The sequence below is a fragment of the Rhinatrema bivittatum genome, chromosome 8, assembly GCF_901001135.1.
Source record: "Rhinatrema bivittatum chromosome 8, aRhiBiv1.1, whole genome shotgun sequence".
NCBI classification, from domain to species: domain Eukaryota; kingdom Metazoa; phylum Chordata; class Amphibia; order Gymnophiona; family Rhinatrematidae; genus Rhinatrema; species Rhinatrema bivittatum.
In genome coordinates, this window is record NC_042622.1 from 148,175,216 (window position 1) to 148,202,094 (window position 26,879).

Sequence of the window (26,879 nt, forward strand, 5' to 3'; positions counted from 1 at the left end):
GAGAAGCCCATGCTAAAGCCTTGCCCTCTAGACATGCCAGGATGAAGGTCACCTTCGTGAGGTCGTCTTAGAAGACGGAGGGTTGCAGAGCAAACTGCATGTAGCATTGGTTGATGAAGCCTCTGCAGAGCTTCGGGTCCCCATTGAAGCAGGGTGGAGCAGGCAGGGCAAGCAGAGCTCTGACTGAGGTAGCTGGTACCTGAGAACTGAGTGGTGCAGTCATGGAAGCCACAGAACCAGAATGAGAGTCCAGACGGGTGTTTGACACGTTCAATGGAGGTAGCCAATGCCTCCAAGAACTGCTGCTGTTCCTGGATCTTCAAGGCCAAGCGTAGGATGGCCTGGGGAGCGGAGGGCTCTGCCAGGTCCATGGCCGTGGCAATCTGTTGTGGAGATGGACCCTTGGCCTGAGGATGTGTTGGCACTACGTGTGGGGAAACCCCATGGGTCCCCATCGTCGGGAGGCAGGGCCGAACAGGAAACAGAGGCCAACTGGAGCTTTGCCAATACCAGCCCTCGTTCCCCGCACGTTGAGCCCTTGGGTACGAGGGCCGCCTGGTCTTCGGGCCTCCGCGTGCTTGATCCCGGAGAGAGTGTCCAAGGCAGGGTGCCAGGAAGCAGTGGGGTCCGAAGGAGCAAAGTCGAAGACAAGGCCAGGTTCCAGAAGCCCGGACCTACAGGAGCAGGCAAGTGATTAGGAACAAAGTTAAGTCCGGGCTTGTGAATAGGCAGGTGCCTAAAAGAAGGCCAAGTCTAAGACAATCAGCTGGAGATGAGATCAGGTTGAAGCTGAGGTCAGGGCAGGTGCCGGAAGACAAGGTCAGGTTGAAGCTGAGGTCAGGGCAGGCGCTGGAAGACAAGGTCAGGTACGAGTGAGGATAAAGCCAAGGAATCTGGCCAGAGCGTAGTCAGGTACGAGCGAGGGTCAATGCCAAGGAATCCGTCCAAAGGGTAGCAGGAAGCTGAAACAGGAACACGAACGAGCAGCAACTAAGCACAGGACAAGAAGCGTGGAGATCTGTTGCCAAGATAAAGACTGAATGGTGGAGCCCGCCTTATATAGTAAGGCTGAGATGTCATCTGGGACTGCAGGAGGGTTTCCCGCCAAGTTAGCGAAGGTGCACATGCCTAAGGCGGGCAGGCTGGAACTAGGAGATGGCGGCGTCTCCCCTCGACGCATGTGGGGAGACCCAACCGGGACTGGAGGAGACCACGGAGCTGCCAGAGGAGCCTGGGAGCGTGGCAGGAGCGTGAGCGTGTAGGCACTGCCTACCACTGCCAAGGAGGAAGGGCTGGGACCTGGGTGTCAGGGGGTGAGTGGAGCCGGCCATGGGCCTGCTGCGGCCAGGAAACTCAACAAAATCCAACACAGGAAAATAACACTCTCAGGTTAAGAAAGAAAAGGAATTTTCAAATTTTTCTATCTTCTTAACATGGCCGGCGAACTGGGCCTAGGGCGCTGACCATTTGGGGGCACGAGCAGCTTGCGAGCATTGCGGGGCTGCTGCCGCTTGTGAGAGGTAGGAATCGGGGCTGCGACCAGGGAGGGGGAGGGGTGCACGACCAGGGAGGTGTTGCCGCAACCGGGAGGGGGAGGCAGCGCAAGGCAGAAGGTGTCCAAGGCACCTAATCCCCTTGCACCGGCCCTGCGTCTTAACATTAACCAGGTCACTTTGAATTAGATTTGCTTGTATATTTTGTAAGGACTCATTTATCTAAATCCTTTAATTCCTCCTTTTGAGAAACTAGAGGATGTTTGGATATGAATATTACTATCAGGAGTATCTACTACAAGTGATGAAATAGATTTTTGCAATTTAACCAAGGCAGACCAGATTGAATCTAAATCAACCTGTGGTTTCTCCAGCGATGTAAGGTAAAGGCTCTTATCACAACTTCATTGCTGGAAGCTAACAATGAAGAGCCACTTCCAGCAACCTCACATCCTCCAACTGGAGTTGATGACTGGGTCCAGAAATTCTCGGCAGTGTTTCAACCCGCAGAGACGCCGTCAAGGTCTTGCACTGAAGACTCAGCATTGTGCGGGGAGCCCAGAAGAATTTTCCTTTTAAGGCATGGTGATAGCTCCCCTGACACTTTGGCAAAACATTGCCTTCTGATGACATCCAGCAAAGAGGAAGAGGTGTTTTTGGCGCTCTGGGGCTCAAGGATGATTCGGCATTCAGCATGGCATCCATTCACTCCATAGATGTTCCCACAAAAGAACCTGCATCCGGAGAAACTTCGGAAGCTTAGGTGAGAAACACTGCAATTTTTGGCTGCAAGGGATCAGCCATGAAGGTAGCTGGGAGCCAATCACAGATTCTCCCTTTGCACTTAGTGTGCAGCATGAAATAGACATTAAGGAAAAAAATCTAGAACATCACATCCCTCAGAGATCTGCCATCTTGAATCTTCCTGGTCATTGTTTTTAATCAGTTTGACTTTGATTTGCAGTACTGGTTCACGGAGAAGAAGCAATGAGCAGATGCCCTCTCACATTCTTTTGATACAGAGGGCTCCCTGGAATCCCCACGACATATAGTTGACCCTGCGAAGATTGTGATTGCTGCCACATTTACAGTTCCTCATGGGAAGACCATGGTGCTCTAGTATTTATGGCAGAAGGTTCTTCAGTGGGCTCATGACTCCCGCTTGGCTGGAAACCCAGGTATCACCCGACACTTGGAATTAATCCTGCGACACTACTGGTGGTCTCAGGACTGGGCACTACTAGATGTGCATACCATGCATTTGCACAAGATGGCCTACCTAGAGGGTAGGGTGGCAGCAGGAGAGGCCACTGGGCCACTGGTGGAGCTTAATTCACCTGTGGTTGAAGGAAAGAAACAGACAGTGGAGCTCAATTTTGCCTGTGGCTTGAAAATTAGGGCCAGTGTTCCCTTTTATTTGTATGCGCATGGACCTGCGCATAGCTTCCATTTCCCCCCAAAGCAGGAAGGATGGTAGGAGCTCATCCCACCATGGCCCAACGACAAGAGGCCCTTGGGGCCCTGGTGGAGCTCATCCCACCACAGCCCGATTACAGGTGTGTGTCTGTATGAGCCTGGATGCTTGCGTGTTGGTGTTTGTGTATTTTTGTGTCAGAGCTTATGTGTCACATAGGCTCTCACAGGCATGTACACAAACACATATAATGTATCTGTGAGGGAGAGGGAGCCTGTTTATGAGAGAATGAATGTGTTGTGTGTATGGGAGAGAAGATAAGCCCTACCTCCCCCAATCCACTGGAAATCAAAAGATCCCAGGTATGGAGAGCAGGAGATTATTTAAATCCTTATTAGTTTTAATTATTGGGTGAAACTATGTTTCTGCTCTTGAAATATTTAATTTTTGCAGGGGGAATAGAACATTTTTAAATATTGGATTTTTTTATTCATCAGATGTTTTGAAATATTTTATTGGTGTTTGGGAAATTTTGGATATTCATTAACTGGTTTGAAATATTTATTTTTTATGAATGATTGTACTATTATATTTCTTGGTTTTATTATTTTTTTTTTATTTATATTTTATTAGTTTTTAAACAATTTAACATTGTATAAAACACAAGCAAATATTCTGTTACATATGAATAAAACATAAAAGTAAACATTTTCCCCAAAAACAATCAGTAACAAGAATATTTAGTCCTCATTACGGGAGGCACTCTACAGGGAAAAACAAAAACATTGAAGAAAATCTGTAATCATACTTTACAGAATAATGGGAGTATAATTATTTTATGCAGTTATTCCTCAACCCATCTGTTTATCTATTAAAAATGATTCTAGGTGGGTGGGATCTTGGAAAATAAATTTATTCTTCTGATATATCACCGAACACTTACATGGAAATTTTAGGTAAAATGTTGCCCCAATAGCTAACACTCTAGACTTCAGTAACAGAAATTGTTTACGTCTAACTTGTGTTGCTCTAGCAACATCAGGGAATATTTGAATCCGTTGACCACAAAATTAAAGTCCTTGTTTTCAAAATATTTTTGTAACACCTGATTCTTGTCTGTCTCTCTAGTAAAGGTAACAAAGTGTTGACCTTTGTATGTCATCCTGAGAGGCTTCCAAGAATGATGTTAAATTAGCAGACTGTTGGACTATATCCATATCCTCTTGCCCCACCTGAGACCTTAATCTAGATTTAGGAATATAATATAATCTCGATATAGCTGTCTCATCAATTGTCTCTATAGATAATACTTCTACCAAATATTTTTTGAGTAGCTCCATAGCAGATATTAATCTGGTTTCAGGGAAATTCAAAAACCTAAGATTTTTAACACTATTTTGATTTTCCAGATTTTCTAGCTGTCTGTGTTATTAAACCATCTTTTATAGAAGAATTATTTACTTTAACACCTCAATCTGAGTGGAGAAATTTTTACTTTGTTCTTCTGTGTCATACGATTGTTGTGTTTCTCCATTTCACTTTTAAATTCTAATGTAGTAATTCTATTTTGCTAAATTGATTTAGACAATGTTTTTTGAAGATTATCTAGAACCTTCCATACATCTCTTAAGGTAATGTTTTGGGGATCTAGTGGTTCCAAAGCCAACTCCTGTGGCTCAGTTCCCAATTTCACCCCTGCAGTTTCAATATTTATTATTACATTTATCACATCACCATTTAAGTTCAAAGATTCTCTTTGTCCATTTAAACTTGAGTGAGAAGTAGGATTGGAATTCTCCATACTGGGCTGAGACAACTGCGTTAGCCCTTGAGGCTCTGGGGATCCTGATGAAAATGAAATTTCTGGAATTGTTCTTTGTAGTGGTCGACTTACCCCTCTTGCTACATGTGAGTCCATCTGTCCTCTCACCAGGAGCCCTGGAGAGGAAGTCCAGATTTTAACCTTCCTCTTCCTGCCCATAGATAAATATTTTCTAGAAGGTGCGCGCGGCGATGGCTGCGCGCTGTAGCTTCCTCCAATTTAAAAGTAATTTGGTCCGTCCCCTTCCGATGACCTCAAGGGGCGGGGCTTCCAGCGGGTCCGAGGTGATCTTATGACTCCAACCCCAGCAAGGGGGTAGGAGCCCTGAGCACAGTTCCAGGCTGCTCCTCTCTCAGCGAGAGGTTTCTCCCACAGATACCTCCCTTGATTTTATTTAATGTTTTATAAAGAATGGTAATGTTTCTGTTTTTTCCATTGCTTCTGTGCATATAGAGGCTAGCTTGTTGTGGGTTTCAGTTCAGTTCTTCTTAGCACATTTCTGTTTATATGGTCTGATCTTTTTATTCTGAATTTGGTCAGGATCTGTCTGTGTTCTGCATATGTGACTGAGGTGAGGTATTTTGCTGGCCTGTAATTTCTGTATAGGGATCTATAGTAGCCTAATTTCCTAATAAGAGTTTTATTGGTATTCTAGGGTCTGGTATAATATGTGCAGTGTAACCTTTGCATAGGTACAGTTGTTTTGGTATAGGCGGTTTACTATATTATTATAAAGGTAATTCTGTTTGTTCATGGCTTTCTGTGGGCCAAGCCTACACCCAACACTCATAACAAAAAGTCTAATTCCACAGGAGTTCCAAATGTTGTCTTTTTTTTTTTTTTTTTTTTTTGCAGTTTTCTGGTTGTCACCACAGCAATGCATGTAATTATAATATGCATGTTGTAAGTGACATTTTTGCCTCAAACTGTACTTTTGAATGTTCTTTATGTAAAATTTGTTATAAAGGCATAATTTAATTGTGCGTATCTGTATAAGATGGAGAAGTGTGTGTGGGGAGACATATGTGCAAGGCTGTAAAGTTTGCCTAGGGTACCTAATCCCTTTCCCTAAGGAGCTGGGCTTTATTTGACAAGGCCAGGACAGACAGTGAATCGGGTGGTGGAGGCAGCACAATAATTGTTTGCACAGGGCAGCAAAAATGCTAGTACTAGCCCTGGGTGATCTCAGATGAAGACTTACGTGAAGCATTACATACAGTCTTGCCCCATGTTTGCCATGAATAAGTGTGTGAGCATGACCTTGGGGGTTGTTACAGGCGCTGCCAGCCTCCAAGGAACCCTGGCCCCACTTGGCCACTGACTTCGTCACTGACTTTCCCCTCTCTGTTGCCAACGCCACTATATGGGAGGTGGTAGATAGATTTTCTAAGATGGCTCATTTCACGTCTCTTCCAGGCCTCTCATCTGCACCTGAACTGGCTGAACTTTGTCCAACACGTTTTCGAGCTGCATGGGCTTCCCTTTCATATCCTTTCTGACCGATGAGTTCAGTTCACAGCCTGAGACTGGAATAGCTTGTGGAAGAATTTTGAAATTGAATTAGATTTCACATCAGCTTACCATCCCCATAGCAATGGATAAACCGAATGTGTGAGCTGAAGGCCCAAGGCCTTTCTATAAGCCTACATGAACTTGATGGTAGGATAAGTGGACTGAATTTTCCCATAATAACCATGTAAACAATTCTACAGGCTCATCACCCTTCTATATTGTGTTTGAGAGTCACCTTTGTATCCTCAGACCTGTCCTGATCTCTGACTCTTGACCAGCAGCTATTCTAATGGGACAGGAACTGTGGCTGAAGATATACCAGATTCTAGAGCAAGTGGCAGAGCATTTAAAAAAAAACATACTGAGAGGCATCATCTAGCCCCTCAAATGCACCCAGGAAGCTTAGTCTGGCTTAGCACTAGTAATCTATGACTAAAGATGCCTTCTATGAAGTTCGCTCTGATTCATGGGCCCATTTTCTAGTGAGCGACATCTCAGCCCTGTGGCATACAAGCTCAGACTACTTTATGAATTCATGGTGACTTTCACGTCTCATTGTTGAAATCTGCCATTCTCTTGTGGCCGGGCAGATCACCCCTCTAGACCTCTGAAATTGCCATGGAAGAGATCACACAATTCGAAGTGCAAGAGATTTGAGTCCCAAAGAGTCCGAAACCCGCTGCAATACTTTATATCCTGGAAGAACTATGGACCTGAGGAAAAGTTTTGGGAGCCAGCCTCCAACCTACAAACCCCTCAACTCATAGATGAATTCCACAGGAGATACAGGAAAACCAAGCCCAGACGACAAGGAAGGGGGCTTTGGAGGGGAGAGGTACTATCACATGCCGTGGCTCAGGGGAATGCCCTGTGAGCTGCCTTACTCACCCCCAACACCGGTGACAGCATATCGTAGCTGGGACACCTCCAACAGCAAGGCCTCAGAACACTGCTCCACGTGGCACAGGATGCCGCTGACCTCTGTTCCTTCCAGCCTCCCATAGGCACACACTCATCAGCCCCTGTTTAAAAGGCTTACGGTGCCCTCTGATGACATCATCAGCACACTACTATTTAAGGCTCTGCTGGAGGAGCATCAGACACCTCAACAGGTTTCATGTCTAGCAGTGTGTGTTGCCAGCCTTCCTGAATCCTGTTTCCGGCCTTGCCTCGTCCGGCCTTACTCGTCCAGTGTCTTCCTTCACTCTTGGCTTGCCTCTCTGGATCTTGACCTCTTGCCTGGACCTGACTATTCTTTAGTCCGTCTCTGATTCTGTTAGCCTAAGGACTCACACACCTGCTACCCTTCACACTTACTCTCTGTTTAAATACTTGCTGTCCTATTGTTTTTAAGGTTTTGTGGGAGCAATTGGCACCCTCTTTCCAAAATTATCAACGTTTCATTAATAGAAGTGGAAGTTCCCTCTGAACTGAAGAGTTATAGTAAGACCACCATTGAAGTCTGTTCTCAGTTCTTCAGATCCATCAAACTACAGATCTATCTCATCACTTGCCTATGTATCCAAGATCTTAGAGTATTTGGTGCCTCAACAGTTATCTGACCACCTGGACATTCATTGCATTTTATATCCCTATCAAGTTGGGTTTTGTAAAGCCCTTGCCACAGAAGTTTTGCTCACCTCAACAATCAACACATTAAGAAAATGACTTGACAGTGACAATATTTACTTGTCTTTTTAGACATAGCTTCAGCCTTTGATATTCTAAATCATTAAATTCTGTTGTATCATCTTAAGAGTGTATGGAATATCTGGAACCATATTAAAATGGTTTGAATCTTATTGATCATGTTTCAGCACCAAGTACATATAGGCAATAATACCTCTCAGTGGTTCTGCATTATCATTTCTTTGTAATCTTTATCTGGCTCCTTGCAGGACTTCATGAGGGATGCTATATCTATGCTGATGACATTCATTTCTGCTGGACTTTGTCAATAACTTGAACTGCATACATGGTCACTTCATCACAAAGTGTTGAAAAATCTCTTTTGCAGATAGGTGCTTACATCACCACTCAATCACAGACTTCGACTATATTGCTCCAAAAGGCCAGCAAGCAAGGCCTTGGTGTCAGATTTGTTTCAGATAAAATGGAACAAAACCCTAATGTACACTTTTCCTCTCATCTCAAAATAACTTACTCAGGTTATGAAAAGACAAAGAGGGTATGATTTTAATAGCCCCCTTTTGGCCTTCTCAGATATGGTTTCCATGGCTTCAAAGGTCAATGATAGATCAATCAGTTCATCTTCCAAATTTTCCAAATCTACAACTCAATCAGGTGCTCTTTTCTTCATCCAAAACTTCAGTCACTGACCCTCATAATGTGGATATTGAAAGCAAGGTAGTAATGACCTTGCTGTTTCCTTCCAACGTAAAGCAAATCATTTTGGTAACTAAGAAATCAACAACTAAAAGATCTTATTTCAAATATAGAAGAGTCGCTGCTTGGTGTTCCTCAAAAAATAGACCTATTTACTTGTATGATGTCAGAATCTCTTGCACCTTTCCAATTCCGGTGTGAAGTCAAATTCAGTAAGCGTGCATTGTTGAATTCCATTACCATATGGAAGATGTGCCTATGTCTCAGCTCCTAATAGTAGAATCCTTTAATAAATTTAGATACTATTTGAAGTTGGCAAATATGTCTCCTCCAACTCAATGGGACCTCAATGTGGTTTTAGCTCAGCTGATTAAACCATCTTTTGAGCTTCTGGCATCTACTGATACTAAGTAGCTTACTTGGAAAATTTTGTTCCTTGTAGAAATGTCATCCCACATGAGTTCTAGCCTCTAGTGCAGTGGTTCTCAACCGGTGTGTCGCCACACTTCCCGGTCCCCCGCTGACCCAGCTGCTCCCCGGTCCTCCTACGCCCGGGCTTAAAATGTTGTCAGCCCGGGCGGAACGCGGCAGGACAGCTGGAGTCAGCGGTATCGTCATGGTATCTTCTTCGCCCCCCCCCCCCCCCGGCCCGGAAGAGGAAGTGGTGAGCATTGGGTGCGTGCGCGGGAAGGAGACCATGCTAGTGTGGTCAGAATCGGCCCGAAGAACAGAAGAGAGGCGCGGTCTGAAGAATGTGCAGCGCGGCTCAGAGGAAAATGAAGAAGAGCGTCAAGCCCTGCAGCCGATGGGACTCCTTCTCTGCGAGGGCTGAAAATGAGAGGTTAGGGTTGGGAGGAGGCTGCTACTGCCACTAGTTCCGGGGGGGGGGGGGGAGGGAGGGAGAGTGAATGAGCAAGCATGTGTGTTTGAGATCCTGTGTGTGTGAGTGAGAGAGCTTGTATGTGTGTGATTGAGAGCCTGCCTGTGAGAGAGAGAGCATGAATGTAAATTTGATTGACAACCTGTATGTGTAAGTTTGTGATTGAAAACGTGTTTGTGTGAAAGAGTATGTGTGTATGATTGAGATCCTTTGTGTGTGAGAGAGATCATGTGTATGTATGATTAAGAGCCTGTGTGTATAAGAGAGAGAGCATGTGTGTCTGTGTGTGATTGAGAGATGGTTTAGGTAAGGGAGCATATGAGTATGTGATTGAGAGCCTGTGTGTAAATGAGAGAGAGAGCATGTTTGTAAGCATGTGAATGAGTCTGTGTGTGAGACAAAAAGACAGCATGTATGTGTATGATTGAAAGCCTCTGTGTGTAAGAGTGAAAAGATAGACAGCATGTGTGTAAATGTGTAATTAAGAGCCTATATAAGTGAGCGAAAAAGCATATGTATATGTGAGTGACTGAGAGCATATGTGTATAGGTGTGTAATTGAGAGCCAGTGTGAGAGAGAGTGCTGGTATGTGACAGAGAGAGGAGAAAGTTCCAAGCAAACCACCCCTCCTCCTGCTAATTCAAAACAATCTCAGGACACCTGGATATCAAACATTTCCAGGTATGCAGAGCAAAAAAAATTTTGTATCCTTATTTTTCATTACTGGGTCTTTGTGTCTGCTATTTTGAAATATTTTATTGGTATCTAGAAATTTTTAATGAGTTTTTAATTATTGGATATTCCACTCATCAGCTGTTTTGAAATAATCTGTTCTTTTTGTTAGTATGGTTTTACTGCTACTGATTTTATATTTCTTGATTTGTTTTATAAGGATGGGTGATGTTTCTTTTTTCCTTTATTACACTGCATACAGAGACTCTGGCTTGTTACAGTTTCCAATTCAGTTTTTTCTGCATGCTTCTAGTTATGCGTTTTGGTCTCTTTATTCTTTGTTAGGTGAGGGTCAGCACATGTGATTCAGGTGAGGTTTTCTGCTGGTGTGTAGTTTCTGTGTAGGGCTCTATAGCAGCCTGACTTGGTCCGTTTTCCTAATAGGAAATGTATTGCTGTCTTAAGGCCTGGTATAATATTTCAGTGTTGCCTTTTCTTAGGTAAGGTGGTTACTGTTTAAGTGCTGGAAATTGGTGCTGTTTTGGTGTGGGATGTTTACTATTTATGCAATTTCTGTTCAGACAGAATATGTATCTTTTCCTTGTGTCATATTAAACAATAAAAATAATTATTGGACCTTTACTTTTTATTTCCGCCGTGAATTGTAATGAGCAGTGTGGCCTGTCAGGTGTGTCACGATGGGAAAAAGGTTGAGAACCACTGCTCTAGTGACCTACCCTGAATATGTTCAGATTTACTACTTTAAAGAAATTCTGACAACACATCCAAAATTACTACCTAAGGTGGTATTGTAATTTCATTTGAACCAATCAGTCATCTTTCCTACATTCTTATTAGTGGAACAAAGTTTGAATGCTTTAGACTTCAGAAGAGCATTGTTTTTCTTTTTCTTTTTGTATTTAAAGTTTATTGAACCAGTGTAACAAAAAAAAAGAATAACAAGAATACACAAGTGGCTGTAACCATAGTAAAAAAAAAAAAAAAAAAAAAAAAAAAGGTAACTATATGTCAGTTCTAATTTTCTCCACTTTAAACAAAACCCAACCCAACCTGCACCACTCCCCACAACCAGCCCACAGGGTGTTGCTTTTCTAACTAGATTGAACAAAATCCTCTACAAAATTGTAATTGTTTCATAAAATATCAACAAGCTGAGTCTTCCACTTAAAAAAACCAAACACTTGGCTTTTTACAGGGTGTTAGGAATCTTATGTTTTGCCTGTTTTTACAAATAGCCAAGATGCAACTTTTTATCTCAATGTATTTTATATTGCTTCTCCAAAGCTGGTATTCCACTTTTGCAAAACATGGAGGCTTACCTAGTAAGAGCTATTGCTGTCTTGACAGACCATATAGCTCAAGCTACTATTCCAAACATTTGAAAAGCAGCCACTTGGAAATCCATCCACTATTTCACAAAAATTGCTTGAATTTGGATTCTTGTAAAGATGATAGTTTTGGCTAAGCAGTTCTACAAAACTTATTTGGTTAGTAGCTTCAATTTCCCTCCTCCTGCTTTGATGGGCTGCCAAAAAAAAAAGGATTTTCAGCAACCCTCAGCTTAGATGTTCTCTCTTGTGTAGCTGTAAAGCTTGTTCAGGGAGACAGCAATGGTGCTTATCTGTAACAGGTGTTTCCATGGATGGCAGAGCAAATCACCTACACAATCCAATCTGCCTCCTCGAATTCAAAGCTAGAGCTTAGGAAACAGTGGTGTCAACAGTGCAGGAACTCCTGCACATGCTCTGTAAAATGTTTTCAGTCAGTAAGAACTAGGAAAGAGTGTTTCCTACATCAGTGCTGTCGAATGCTTTAAGAACACCTATTAGAGGTAAGAAACTTTACTCTCCACATGCAAGTCCCTCGAGACAGGTAGAGCTCTGAAGTCATAATGTGTGGATGAGATGATGGTGCAGGGAATAGGGATTCAGTTTTGTAAGGACAGGCTCTACCTGATAAGTTTGGCGGTCCACAGGCTGCTTCCACGGACCTCTGCACTCACCTCCTCAGCCGGGCCCTTCTGGCTGCCGATGTAGCCGGGTGCTGTCGGCACTCCATGTGATGGGCCACTGCATTCTAACATGGTGAGAAGCCTCCAATTCCTTATGTCATAGGACACCGCTGGCCCCCATCTTGACATGTGCCTCCTTAGGTGCACATGCACCAGACCTTACCTCTTTTAAAGGGCCAATGGCAGGAAAAGCCCTAAAAGGGTTTGCTCTCTCCTTCCCTCACTACCTCAGCAACAGATGCTTCCAGCATTCAGTCTTCTTTAAACCTGTCTTCTGTCTCCGTACCTTACTGTTTCATCTATGTTGCTCTCCTGTGCTTGGCCTTGCCTACTGGCCCGCCCTTCCTCTGTCTCTCTTCTCTCCGTTCTGCGCATACCTGATGTTGACCTTTGCTTGGACCCCAGATACACTTGACCTACTGTCTGCCTCTGACCATTGCCTGGAACTCCGCTATGCCTGATTGTTGCCTGTCTATGACCCAGCTTGCAACGGACCTCTCCTGCCTTCTGGCCCTGGCACCCAAAGGCTTAACCCAAGGGGAACGACGGCTAGTATAGGTAAAGGTTGTGGCAGGTCTCCTCCCCACCCGGGTCTGCCTGTCAACGGTTGGAACCTGCTGTGCTCCCTGCAGGTAGAGCCAATCCTACTCAGCCTAGAGGTCCTCAAAAATAATTCCACTTTAACCAGAGTGGAACCAGGCTGCTGGTGCTAACTTTTAAAAAGGAGATAGAGCAGCTTGTAAATTAGAGCAAGGGGGAAAGCCAACAGTCGCTCAACAGTGCATGGGTTGGAAGGAGGTATCTTTAAAGGATATTAATGAAACAGGAGAGTTAGGGCACCCCACTGAGAGACTGCAGTAAAAGCAAAAGTAGTCCATGTGCCTATAAGTAAAGAATCACCTAAGCTGAAGGATTCCAGATTTTCTCACAGGACAAGCAGGATGTTAGTCCTCACATATGGGTAACATCACAGGATGGAGCCCAATCACGGAACACTTTTAAAGTTTCTAGAACTTTGGCCCCTACTGGGCATGCCCAGCATGGCACCAACCCTGCAGCCAGCAGGGGTCCCTCCTCAGTCTTCTTTTTTCCGCGCAGCAGTAGCCACGCGGTTAAGGAGCTCTGCAAGTATTCCTGATAGGAATTTTCGTCTCGGAATTATTTGAAGTTAAAATTGCCCCACAGGGGTCCCTCCATTAACTTTTTCAGTCTGCGGTACTCCAGTAAGTTTTTACCCGTTTTTCGTCGATTACCGTCAAGTTTGGCCCTCGCGGCCTATGGGCCGTCGACCGTACCACGGCTAAAATGTTTCTATGGCCATGGCGTCGGGGTTCCGTCAGTGTCCGGACTGTACTCGTACCATGTCCATTACAGACCCGCATAAAGTCTGTATAATGTGTCTTGGACGAGAGCACGATGTCATGACCTGCACCAAATGTGCCCTAATGTTACCAAAAGGTCGCAAGGCCAGAATGGAGAAGATAGGACTTCTCTTCCGTGCTCAAACCCCGACAGTCCATTGCATCGACATCATTGGAACCGGCACAGTCAACGTCGCACCAGCATCGTCCACCGACCGGTGACTGCCCGGTGTCTATCGCTTCCCGGCCTTCGACACCCTCTTCTCCCCCTCAGGACTGATGGGATCGTAAGGAGAAACATCGCCATCGGCACCAAAAGTTTCGGACCATCGACCTCGCCATCGTCTGAGCCGCCGCCGAAGAAACCCCTTCCAGAAAAGGCACCGACCTTTTCGGCGACCGGGTCACCGAGGCAATCTTCACCCGACAGGGCGTCGGGAGCCGCAACTCCGCCTCCAATGGTGGTTCCTCCGGCTATGCCTCTGCCTCCTTCTTCTGTTCTGGAGCCGGGGCAGCTTGCTCCAGGTCTCCGAGAAGAACTGGACCGGACTGTTCAGGAGGCCATCGACAAGGGGATGCATCGACTCCAGGTTCCCCCGTCACCGATATCGGTACCAAAAGTGGAACCAAGCACCGACCCGATTCCAGCAGCATTGGCACCGCTGCTATCGAGGATGGAAGTGCTTATTGCTGCTTTTCCACCGGTGGATCCCATGTCACCGATGGCTCTGGTGCCCTCCCCATTGACTTTGTCATCGGGAGGAGAAACACCATTCTGCATTCCTCCTTCAGGAGTCCTGCCTCAGCAACCAAGATCGATATCGATACCCCCATCGGCGCCATCAAGCCATCCACTGATGCCATCGATGCCTGGGCCGGGGCCTCTATTACTTTATTGGTGCCTCCGGTTATTCCTCTGATGCCTTCGGAGCCAAAACCGGGACCTTCAGGTATCCAACTACCCCGTCCCTCTACAGTCCCTAAAGACACGGGTGCGGATCCTTATGATACCTGGACCGATGATTTACCTTCACCTACTGAAAGTGGAAAGCGTTCTCCAGAGGACCTTTCTTTCATAAGCTTTGTGAAGGACATGTCTGAATTGGTCCCCTTTCAGTTACTAATGGAACAGGATGACAGACTTCAAATGATGGAGTTGCTTCAATTCCTGGATGCGCCCAAGGAAATCACCTCCATCCCCATCCATCAAGTTCTTCTTGACCTTCTCAAAAAGAACTGGGAGCACCCTGGCTCTATTGCACCAGTCCACAGAAAAACTGACTCTACCTACTTGGTGCAGTCAGCTCCAGGTTTTCAAAAGCCTCAATTGGATCACCAATCTGTGGTAGTTGAATCTGCGCAAAAGAAAGCAAAAAGGTCCAAAACTCATACTTCCTTTCCTCCTGGCTAGGAACAAAAGTTTTTGGATACCATTGGTCGCAGAGTCTTTTAAGGATCAATGTTGATCCTCCAAATTGCTGCTTACCAACTATATATGACTCCATATAATATAGTCATTTTTAAGCAACTTCAAGACCTGACAACCTCCATGCCTCAGTCACTTCCAGATAAGTTCCACACCCTACTTAATAAGGGTTTGGAGGCAGGCAGACATGAGATTAGATCATGTTACGATATCTTTGACACTGCAACCAGAGTGTCTGCAACAGCTATCTCAGCAAGACTATGGGCTTGGCTTAAGTCTTCAGACCTTCGTCCAGAAGTGCAAGAGTGGTTGTCCGACCTCCCCTGCAGAGGAGACAATCTCTTTGGGAGCAGATTCAAAAGACAGTTGGTGATCTAAAGGACCATCATGAGACTCTTAGACAGCTCTCTCTGTTTCCTTCGGATTATCCTTCCAAACAGCCTTTCCGGAAGGACTCTAAAAAGTCTTTTTTTATAGACCAAGAAGTCCTACCCGCCAGCAGCTAGATGCCGCTCTGCGAGACCATTCCTCAAATCACAGTCTCATCAGACTCGAAAGCAAAAGACACAGACAGCCCCCCAACCGGGCCCTGTTTCTGGTTTTTGACTTTCACATAGAGAGCAGCAGCCAGATTCCATTACTAAATGTCCCAGTGGGAGGCTGCTTGTGCCATTTCAACAACATATGGCACTCAATCACTTTGGACCACTGGGTCCTAACAATCATTGCTCAAGGCTATCATCTCAACTTTCTCTCCATTCCGCCAGATTCCCCACCTCTAATGATGTGGAGAACATCTGACCATTCATTACTCCTGGCACAGGAGGCTTCCCTCCTACTCCAGTCAAGAGCAATAGAACCAGTACCATCGCCTCAGCAAGGCCTCTGCTTCTATTCCCGGCACTTTCTAATCCTCCAAAAATCGGGAGGTGTTCGTCCAATCTTGACTCTACGACCACTCAACAAGTACATCCAGAGAGAAAAGTTCAAGATGGTAACCTTGGGCTCCCTGCTTCCTCTTCAAAGAGGAGACTGGCTCTGCTCTCTCGACCTTCAGGACACATACACTCATATTGCAATAACTCCATCTCATCGCAAATTCCTGAGATTCCTCACAGGCCCCAAGCACTATCAATATAGAGTGCTTCAGTTCGGCCTAGCATCTGCACCACGGGTGTTTACAAAATGCCTCGTCATAGTTGCTGCCTTCCTCAGGACTCAAGGTGTCCACGTCTATCCCTACCTGGACGACTGGTTAATCAGGGCTCCGACTCAGCAAGCAGCTTTGTCCTCCCTACATCTTACCTTACACACTCTAACTTCACTCAGATTTCTCGTCAATTATGACAAATCCTCCTCAGTCCCATCTCAAACCTTGTCGTTCATTGCGGCAGACTTGGACACCTTACAGGCAAAGGCTTTCCTGCCTCGACAACGAGCCCTCACCCTCGTGTCTCTGGCACAACAGCTGCAGTCTCAACACTCGACGACTGCGCATTGGTTTCTCATCCTTCTAGGACACATGGCGTCCTCAGTTCAGGTCACACCAATGGCCCATCTGGCCATGAGAGTCATGCAGTGGACTCTAAGGTCACAATGGACACAGTCTCTTCAGCCCCTGTCGACTATTGACCATGTCACCAACTCACTCCGTCTGTCTCTTGCTTGGTGGACGAACCACATCAATCTTCTACAGGGCTTCCCTTTCAGGCGCCAAACCCTCAAATAATTCTAACCACAGATGCTTCCAACTTCGGGTGGGGAGCCCATGTGGCCGATCTCCAAACACAAGGTTCTTGGTCTCCAGAGGAAGCCAAACACCAAATAAATTTCCTGGAGCTTCGAGCAATAAGATACGCTCTGAGTATTTCAGGATCGCCTGTCCAATCAAGTCATCCTGATCCAGACGGACAACTAAGTAGGCCTGTGGTACATCAACAAACAGGGAGGGACAGGATCCTATCTTCTGTGTCAGGAAGCTGCACAGATTTGGGCAGAGGCCCTTTCCCACTCAATGTATCTTAGGGCCACCTACTTGCCGGGAGTGGACAACGTGTTGGTGGACAAGTTGAGTCGCAACTTTCAACCGCACGAGTAGTCTCTAAACCCCTTAGTGGCGAACTCCATCTTCCTACAGTGGGGTCATCCTCAAATAGACCTCTTTGCGTCTCCCCAGAATCGCAAAGTAGACAATTTCTGCTCTCTAACTCGCAGCCAACATTATCCACCAAGAGACGCGTTCTCCCTGTCGTGGTCAACCGCTCTCCTATACGCATTCCCTCCACTTCTCTCGAAGACTCTCATGAAGTTACGTCAGGACAAGGGAACCATGATCCTGATAGCACCCCACTGGCCCCGCCAGGTGTGGTTTCCAATTCTTCAGGATCTTTCCATTCGCAGGCACATTCCTCTGGGAACAGACCTGCTTCTAATCACTCAAAATGATGGGTGCCTTCGCCACCCCAATCTTCATGCCCTGTCCTTGACAGCATGGATGGTGAAAGGCTAATCCTTCAGCCGCTTAACCTTTCTGATCCAGTCTCCCGTGTCTTGATCGCTTCTCGGAAGCCTTCCATGAGAAAATCATATTCCTACAAATGGAACAGGTTCACATCATGGTGCTCTTCTCAGGCCCTTGATCCTTTTACCTGTCCCATCCCGAAGTTTCTAGACTATCTCTGGCACTTGTCAGAGTCAGGTCTCAAAACTTCCTCCATTAGAATGCATGTCAGTGCGATAGCCACCTTCCATAAAGGTGTCTGGGATGTCCCTATCTCAGTGCAACCCCTTGTAACACGCTTCTTGAAGGGCTTGCTTCACCTCAAGCCTCCAATACTTCCTCCGGCCCCTTCTTGGGACCTCGGCCTGGTTTTGGGTCGGCTCATGAAACCACCATGTGAGTCTCTCCAATCCTGTGAACTTCGCTTTCTCACATGGAAAGTGATTTTCCTTCTAGCAATCACTTTGGCTCACAGAGTTAGTGAGTTACAGGCCCTAGTTACCTATCTGCCTTACCCTAAACTTCTGGAAGACCGGGCGGTACTTCGCACTCACCCTAAATTTTTACCTAAGGTAGTATCAGAATTTCATCTTAATCAATCCATTATACTACCTACCTTCTTTCCCAGGCCCCATTCCAATCCAGGTGAGCAGGCTCTGCATACCCTTGACTGCAAACGAGCTCTAGCGTTCTACCTAGACCATACAGCTGCCCACAGGAAGAGCACTGAATTATTTGTGTCTTTCCATCCTAACAAATTGGGGCAGCCTGTGGGTAAGCAGACTCTCTCCTCCTGGCTAGCAGACTGCATGTTCTTTTGCTATCAGCAAGCGGGCATTCCACTCCAAGACTGTGTTAAAGCACACTCTGTGAGGGCCATGGCGACTGCAGTAGCACACCTACGATCGGTGCCGCTTCCTGACATTTGCAGGGCTGCCACTTGGAGCTCTTGCCATACTTTTACAGTCCATTATTGCTTGAACAAAGCCAGAAGTCAAGATTCTATCTTTGGTCAGTCTGTCTTGCGTAACCTGTTTACGACGTGACGTACCAACACCCTTCCGCCTGCCTGGTGGGGTTCAGGATGCCCTCTACCAAATTCCGCCCCAGTTGTTGTGCCTGTTGCACGCTTTTGGCTACATTTGGTGCATGTTCGGACATCCTCAGCTCGGTACTCACCCATAGGTGAGGACTACCATCCTGCTTGTCCTGTGAGAAAACAAATGTTGCTTACCTGTAACAGGTGTTCTCACAGGACAGCAGGATGTTAGTCCTCACGAAACCCGCCCGCCACGCCCTGGTGTTGGGTTTGTTTTATTATTTTCTTTTTTGGCACTGCCTGTAGCTTTTAAATAAGACTGAGGAGGGACCCCTGCTGCCTGCAGGGTTGGTGCCATGCTGGGCATGCCCAGTAGGGGCCAGTCAAAGTTCTAGAAACTTTGACAAAAGTGTTCCGTGATTGGGCTCCATCCTGTGATGTCACCCATATGTGAGGACTAACATCCTGCTGTCCTGTGAGAACACCTGTTACAGGTAAGCAACATTTGCTATACCTATCAACAACAAAAATGCAAACAAAAAACACACTTTGAAATGTCTGTATGCCAATACCAGAAGTCTAAAAAGTAAGATGGGAGAGTTAGACTATATAGCAGTGAATTTTGAAATAGATATATCTGGCAGCTCAGAGACCTGGTAGAAGGAGGATAACCAATCTAATAGGACAGTGCAGTACCAGGCACACACATCGCAATTCTAGAGAGGATCAACATGGTAGGGGTGGAGCTTTATGTCAGAGATGGCATAGAGTACAACAGGGTAAAGATCATACAAGAGACTTTACTGCACAGTAGAATCCTTATGGGTAGAAATCCCGTGTGTGTTGGGTAAAAGTATAATGATAGAAGTATACTACCATCTACCTGCCCAAAATCATGAGACGGATGCTAAGAGAAATCAGGGAAACTAACCTATTGGGTAGTGCAGTAGTAATGAGATATTTCAATTACCCCAATATTGACTGGGTAAATGTAACATCAGGACATGCTAGAGAGGTAAAGTTCCTGGACAGAATAAATGACTGTTTCATGGAGCACTTTGTTCAGGAACCTACAAGAAAGGGATCTATTTTAGATCTAAGTGGTATGCAGGATTTTGTAAGAGAGGTAATGGTGGTGGGGCCACTTGCCAATAGTGATCATAACATGATCAAATTTGAACTAATAACTGGAAGGGGGACAATATGTAAATCTACAGCACTAACACTAAACTTTCAAAATGGAAACATAAAATTAGGAAAATAGAAAAAAACTGAAATTTACAGCTTCAAAGGATAAGAGTGTACAACAGGCATGGACACACTTTTAAAAATATCTTAGAAGCACAATCCAAATGTATTGCACGGATTAAGAAAGGTGGCAGGAAGGCCAAACAATTACCGGCATGGTTAGAAGTAGATATGAAAGGCTATTTTAGCTGAAAAAAACTCCTTCAAAAATTGGAAGAAGGATCCATCTGAAGAAAATAGGAAAAAGCATAAGTATTGTCAAGTTAAATGTAAAACATTGATCATGAAGTTGGCTGTAGAAGCAAAAATTCATAATAAAAACTTTTAAAAATATATCCGAAGCAGGAAACCTGTGACTGAGTCGGTTGGACCATTTGATGATTGAGGGGTTAACGGGCCCCTCAGGGAATATAAGGCCATTGGGAATAGACTAAATTAATTCTTTGGTTTGGTGTTTACTCAGAAGGATGTTCAGGAAATACTGGTTCTGGAGACGACTTTCAAGGGTGATGAGTCAGATGAACTGAACCAGATCACGGTTAACCTGGAAGATGCAGTAGGCAAGATTAACAAAGTAAAGAGTATCAAATCACCTGTACTTGATCTATTAGTAAAAATGTATAACCTATCATTAAAATCATCCATTGTATCTGGGAGAGTGGCCAGTGTAATCCCGATTATGTAAAAAGGGCTCCAGGAGTGATCCAGGAAACTATAGACTGGTGAGCCTGACTTCAGTGCTGGGAAAAATAGTGGAAACTATTCTAAAGAACAAAATCATCGCAACATATTTTAAAAAAAAACGGTTTATTACAACACTGCTAGCATGGATTTATCCAAGGGAAATCTTGCCTAAACTTTGCTACTTTATTTTGGAAGGAGTTAATAAACGTGGACAAGGTGAACTGGTGGGCGAGGTGTATTTGGATTTTCAGAAGGTATTTAACAAAATCCCTCATGAGAAGCTTTTAAGAAAACTAAAAAGTCATGAGAAAGGAGGCAAAGTCCTTTTCAGGGATTGCAAACTGGTTAAAAGACAGGAAACAGAGTAGGATTAAGTGGTTTTTTCAGTGGAAAAAGGTAAACAGTGGAGTGCCTCAGGGATCTGTACTTGGACTGGTGCTTTTCAATATATTTATAAATGATCTGCAAAGAGATATGATGAGTGAGGTAATCAAATTTACAGTTAACACAAAATTATTCAGAATATATAAATTGCATACAGATTATGATAAATTGCAGGAGGATCTTGTGAAATGGGAAGATTGGGTGTCCAAATGGCAGATGAAATTTAGTGTGGACAAGTGCAACGTGATGCATATAGGAAAAAATAACCCATGCTGTAGTTAAATGATGTTAGATTAAACATTAGGAGTTATCACCCAGGAAAAAGATCAAGGTGTCATAGTGAATAATACATTGAAATTGTTGGCTCAGTTTGCTGCGGCGGTCAAAAAAGCAAACAATGTTAGGAATTATTAGGAAGGGAATGGTGAATAAAACGGAGGATGTCATAATGCCTGTGTATTGCTCCATGGTGAGAAGACTACACCTAGAGTATTGTGTGCAGTTCTGCTCGCCGCATCTGAAAAAAGATATAGTTGCACTGGAGAGAGGGTACAGAGAAGGGTGATCAAAATGATAAAGGGGATAGAACAGCTCCCCTATGAGGAAATGCTAAAGAGGTTAGAACTGTTAAACTTGAAGAGACGACTGAGGGGGGGATATAATAAGACCTCTTTAAAATCATGAGAGGTCTAGAATGGGTAGATTTGAATCAGTTATTTACTCTTTCAGATAATAGGACTAGGGGGCACTCCAGAAAGTTAGCAAATAGCACATTTAAAACAAATCTGATAAAAAACAAAAGTTCACTTGATGCACAGTTAAGCTCTGAAATTTGTTGCCTAAGGACGTGGTTAGGGAGGTCAGTGTAGCTGGGGTTTTGTAGACATTCCTGGAGGAGAAGGCCTTAAACTATTAATCAAGTTGATTTAGGGAATAGCCATTGCTATTACTGGCAGTAGTAGCATAGGATCGATTTAATGATTAGGCACTAGCCAGGTACTTGTAACCTGGATTGGCCACTGTTGGGAACAGGATGCTGGGCTTGATGGACCATCGGTCTGACCCAGTATGGCAACTTCTTATGATCTTAAGGCTTGTTTTAAAAAGCCACATTTTAGTGATTTTTTTCAAATATTTTTTAAACTGGGAGCTATCCCTTGTTAGCATGGCTTCAATAAGTATTATATTCCACAATAGAAGTAGATAATGAGGAAAAAGTATGTTGCTTGGTGTGTATAAGATCAGCATTCTTCAAAGCTGGAACAGTAAGAGATCATTTGAGTAACTGTTTCAGTAGCAGATACGGCACCAGTAAATACTTAAGATACAGTGAGCCTGACATGTATAGGTTCTTAAAGGCTAACAGCAGATTTTTAAACTGAATGCACCATAGAATGAGTACCCAGTGGAGACTGAATAAGGCAAGAGTAATGACATCTCAAGCACGTGACCGCATGCCTTCTCACATCTGGACCCAGAAGCCACGACCCAACGCCAGCCCCTCTCCGACACGAGGCCTGCCCACCATGTGACATCACCGGTGAGCGACAGGAGAGACCTTTAAAGCAAACGCCGGCCTGCGCTTTCCATTTTGCCTCCGGGCTGCTGACCCTCCCTCCTGCTCCACTCAATCGGTGCTGACCCACCGGTGTCCAGAGCACGCAACCGCACACCTTCCCACATCCAGACCCAGAAGCAACGACCCAATGCTGGCACCTCTCTGATGCAAGGCCCGCCCACCATCTGACATCACCGGTGAGCAACATGAGAGACCTTTAAAGCAAGCGCCGGCCTCTGGCGTCACGCGAACAAATGAGCATGCCCCTTAGTGCGCCCCTTTGCGCCGACCCCTTTTTTGCTACCCACCATCTTATTCTCACCCTCAACTCCACCTCTTCTTTCAATCCCCTTTCCCTGAATCTCCAGCTCCCAAATCTCCATATCTCCCCCAAAAATCTTAAATTGCCTCCTGCTTGCCTCCTCCTTACTGTGCTCCCCTCGGCCTCCTTGGCCCCCCTACCCTCCCTGCTCTTCTGCCCACCTGACATCCCCTACCTACAGCCTCTCTTAACTGCTGACCCAGCCCTTTGCTACCCCCCACTCCTCCTACTTTTCAGGCCCTTCTCAACATAGACCACCTTCCCCTTCCCTCTCTCACCCCCCCCAGAATCACATCCCACCATGCTCACAATGCTAGTCCCGACTAACAAACCATTAATCCACACACACACACAGGCATCTTCATAACAAGAGACCCACCATGCACCCTAGATCCCTTATCCCAATCATAATTTCCCCCATGACTCAACTGCTCGGCCTCTCTTTATTCTCTCTTGTACTTTTCAGTGCCCAATCCCTAGTGAAAAAGACCCCAATACTACATGACATCCTAACAGACCACAATCCCGACATCTGTGCCATCACAGAAACGTGGCTCAAGCAAACAAACACAGTCCTAATCAACCAACTCCCAACGCAACTCTATGACATCACCTCTGTCCCAAAGATCAAAAACAAAGGAGGTGGCTTACTAGCCACAAAGAAAGAACTCAACATCAAACTGAAAGCCATTCACACAATCCCCCAACTATGAAATGGTCTACTTCAAATCCAATCAATTACAACTCTGCCTTGTATACACCCCACCAGGCATTCTAGAACGCGATGCCTCCCCCCCTTATTGAATTCATCACTCAAAACATAGACATAAACACACCTGCCATCATCCTAGGCGACTTTAATCTTCACGTGGACACCATCCCCTAACCCCCTCCTGTGAAACTATCAACTCCCTCGCAGCCAAAGGATTCAAACAAATCATTGACTCCCCCACCCACAAAGCAGGATACTCCCTAGACCAGAGCTTTCCAAACGTTTCATGTTGGTGACACACTTTTTAGACAAACATAATTTCTCGACACAGTAATTCAGTCTGCCAGCAAACCAGAGGTTAAAGGTTAAATGAACAAAATGTATTTTGACAATTTATGTATGTTTCCTTAAATATATACATAAATAAAACGTTTCATGACACAACCTTTCTCACAGGACAAGCAGGATAGTAGTCCTCACATATGGGTGACATCGTAGGATGAAGCCTAATCACAGAACACTTTTGTCAAAGTTTCTAGAACTTTGACTGGCACCTACTGGGCATGCCCAGCATAGCACTAAACCTGCAGCCAGCAGGGGCCCCCCTTCAGTCTTCTTTTTTCTGCATGCAGTAGCCACGCGGGTTAAGGAGCTCCACAGAGATTCCTGGAATTTTCCTCATGGAATTTTCCTCATGGAATTACTAAAAACTTTCATACCCCACAGGGGGGGTCCCTCTGAATTTTTTGACTCTGTGATACTCTGGTAAGTTTTTACCTCACGGCCTACTTGCTGTCAACCGTACCGCGGCTAAATTTTTCAAAGGCCATGGCGTCTGGGTTCCGTCTGTGCCCGGACTGTACTTGCACCATGTCCATAACAGACCCGCATAAAGTCTGTGTAATGTGTCTCAGGTGCGAGCATGATGTCCTGACTTGCACCAAATGTGCCTTAATGACACCAAAAGGTCGCAAGGCCAGAATGGAGAATATGGAACTTCTCTTCCGTTCTCAAACTCCGACGCCGTCTATTGCATCTATGTCGTCTGAACCAGCACCGTCCACTTCACGCCAGTATCGGCCACCGGCCAGTGACCATCCGGCGTCGACGACTTCTCGGCCTTCGACTACCTCTACTCCTCAGGACCGAGGGGATCGTAGAGAAAAACATCGGCATCGAAATTGCAAGTCTCGGACCATTGAGGAAAGAAAATCTTCGACCTCGCCATCGTCCGAGCCGCCATCGAAGAAACCCCATCCAGAAGAGGCACCGACCCTTTCTGCGACCGGGTCACCGAGGCAACCCTCACCCGGACGGGTATTGGGAGCCGCGACTCCGCCTTTAACGGTGGTCCCTCCGGTTATGCCTCTGCCTCCTTCTTCCCTTCTGGAGCCGGGACTGCTTGCTCCAGGTCTCCGTGAAGAACTGGACCAGATGGTTCAGGAGGCCATCGATAAGGTGATGCACAGACTCCAAGGTCCCCCGGCGCCAAAATCTGAACCGACCATCCCATTCCAGCAGCATTGGCACTGCTGCTCTCGAAGATGGAAGCGCTCAAAGCCGCTTTTCCACCGATGGATCCTGGGTCACTGATGGCTCCAGTGCCTTCCCCGCTTACCCTGTCATCGGGAGGGGAAACACCGTCCCACATTCCTCCATTGGGAGTCCTTCCAATGCCGATGCACCCATCGGCACCACTGATCCATCCATCGATGCCTGCACCGGTGCCCTCGATGCCTTCATCGGTGCCTCCAGTACTTCCTTCGATGCCTTCAGATCCTAGACCAGGACCTTCAGGAATACCATCATCCTATCCTTCTCAGGTTACTACAGGGACAGGTGCTGAACCCTATGACACCTGGACTGACTATTCATCTCAAGACACCAATGATTTACCATCGCCACCTTCTCCTACTGAAAGTAGGAAGTGCTCTCCTCCAGAGGACTTGTCCTTCATAAATTTTGTGAAGGAAATGTCTGAATTGGTTCCCTTCCAATTACAGACTGAGCAAGATGATAGGCATCAAATGATGGAGCTGTTACAATTCCTGGATGCTCCCAAAGAAATAATCTCCATACCTATTCACCAGGTTCTTTTGGATCTCCTCAAAAAGAACTGGGAACACCCTGGTTCTGTTGCTCCGGTCAACAGAAAAGCTGATACCACTTATTTGGTCCAGTCAGCCCCAGGATTCCAAAAACCTCAGCTGGATCACCAATCTGTGGTTGTAGAATCTGCCCAAAAGAGGGCAAAAAGATCAAAACCCCACTCTTCCTTTCCCCCAGGTAAGGAACAGAAATTCCTGGATGCCATTGGCCGGCGTGTCTTCCAGGGATCAATGCTTATCTCTCGGATCGCTTCCTTCCAGCTGTATATGGCCCAGTACAATAGGGTCTTATTCAAGCAGATACAGGACTTTGCAGAGTCCTTGCCTCAGCAATTCCAGGAGCAGCTTCAAACCCTGGTACACAAGGGTTTTGAGGCAGGGAAGCATGAAATAAGATCCTCTAATGATATCTTTGACACCGCTTCAAGGATATCTGCAACTGCTATTTCGGCAAGAGAATGGGCCTGGCTCAAGTCATCAGACGCGTACACACACATTACAATAACTCCATCTCATCGCAGGTTCCTGAGATTTCTGGTAGGTCCCAAACACTATCAGTACCGAGTGCTACCATTCGGCCTGGCATCTGCACCACAAGTCTTCACCAAGTGCCTCGTAGTAGTAGCAGCCTTCCTCAGGACTCAAGGTGTTCACGTCTATCCCTGTCTAGACGATTGGTTGATCAGGGCTCCCACTCAGCAAGTTGCTCTGTCGTCCCTACGTCTTACTTTACACACTCTGATTTCGCTAGGATTTCTCGTCAACTACGCGAAATCCTGCATAGTCCCATCTCAAACTTTTTCATTCATAGGGGCAGACTTGGACACCTTGCAGGCAAAGGTATTTCTGCCTCGACAGCGAGCTCTCACTCTCATCTCTCTTGCATACCAGCTGCAGTCTCAGCACCGCACGACTGCATGCCACTTCCTCATCCAGCTGGGACACATGGCGTCCTCAGTACAGGTTACCCCAATGGCCTGCTTGCCCATGAGAGTCATGCAGTGCACTCTGAGGTCACAATGGACTCAGTCCATCCAACCTCTATTGACCACTGTCCACCGACTCACTTCGTCAGTCTGGCCTTGGAGGAGATTGATCTGATTTTGCCTGGTGGCAAAATCAGATCAATCTCCTCCAAGGCCTACCCTTCCAGGCTCCAGACCCTCAAATAATTCTCATCACTGATGCTTCCAACCTCGGCTGGGGAGCCCAAGTCGCCAATTTGCAGACACAAGGAACTTGGTCTCCAGAGGAAGCCAAACACCAAATCAATTTCCTGGAACTGTGAGCAATTAGACAGGATCGCCTTTCCAGTCAGGTCATCCTGATTCAGACGGACAACCAGGTGGCCATGTGGTACATCAAC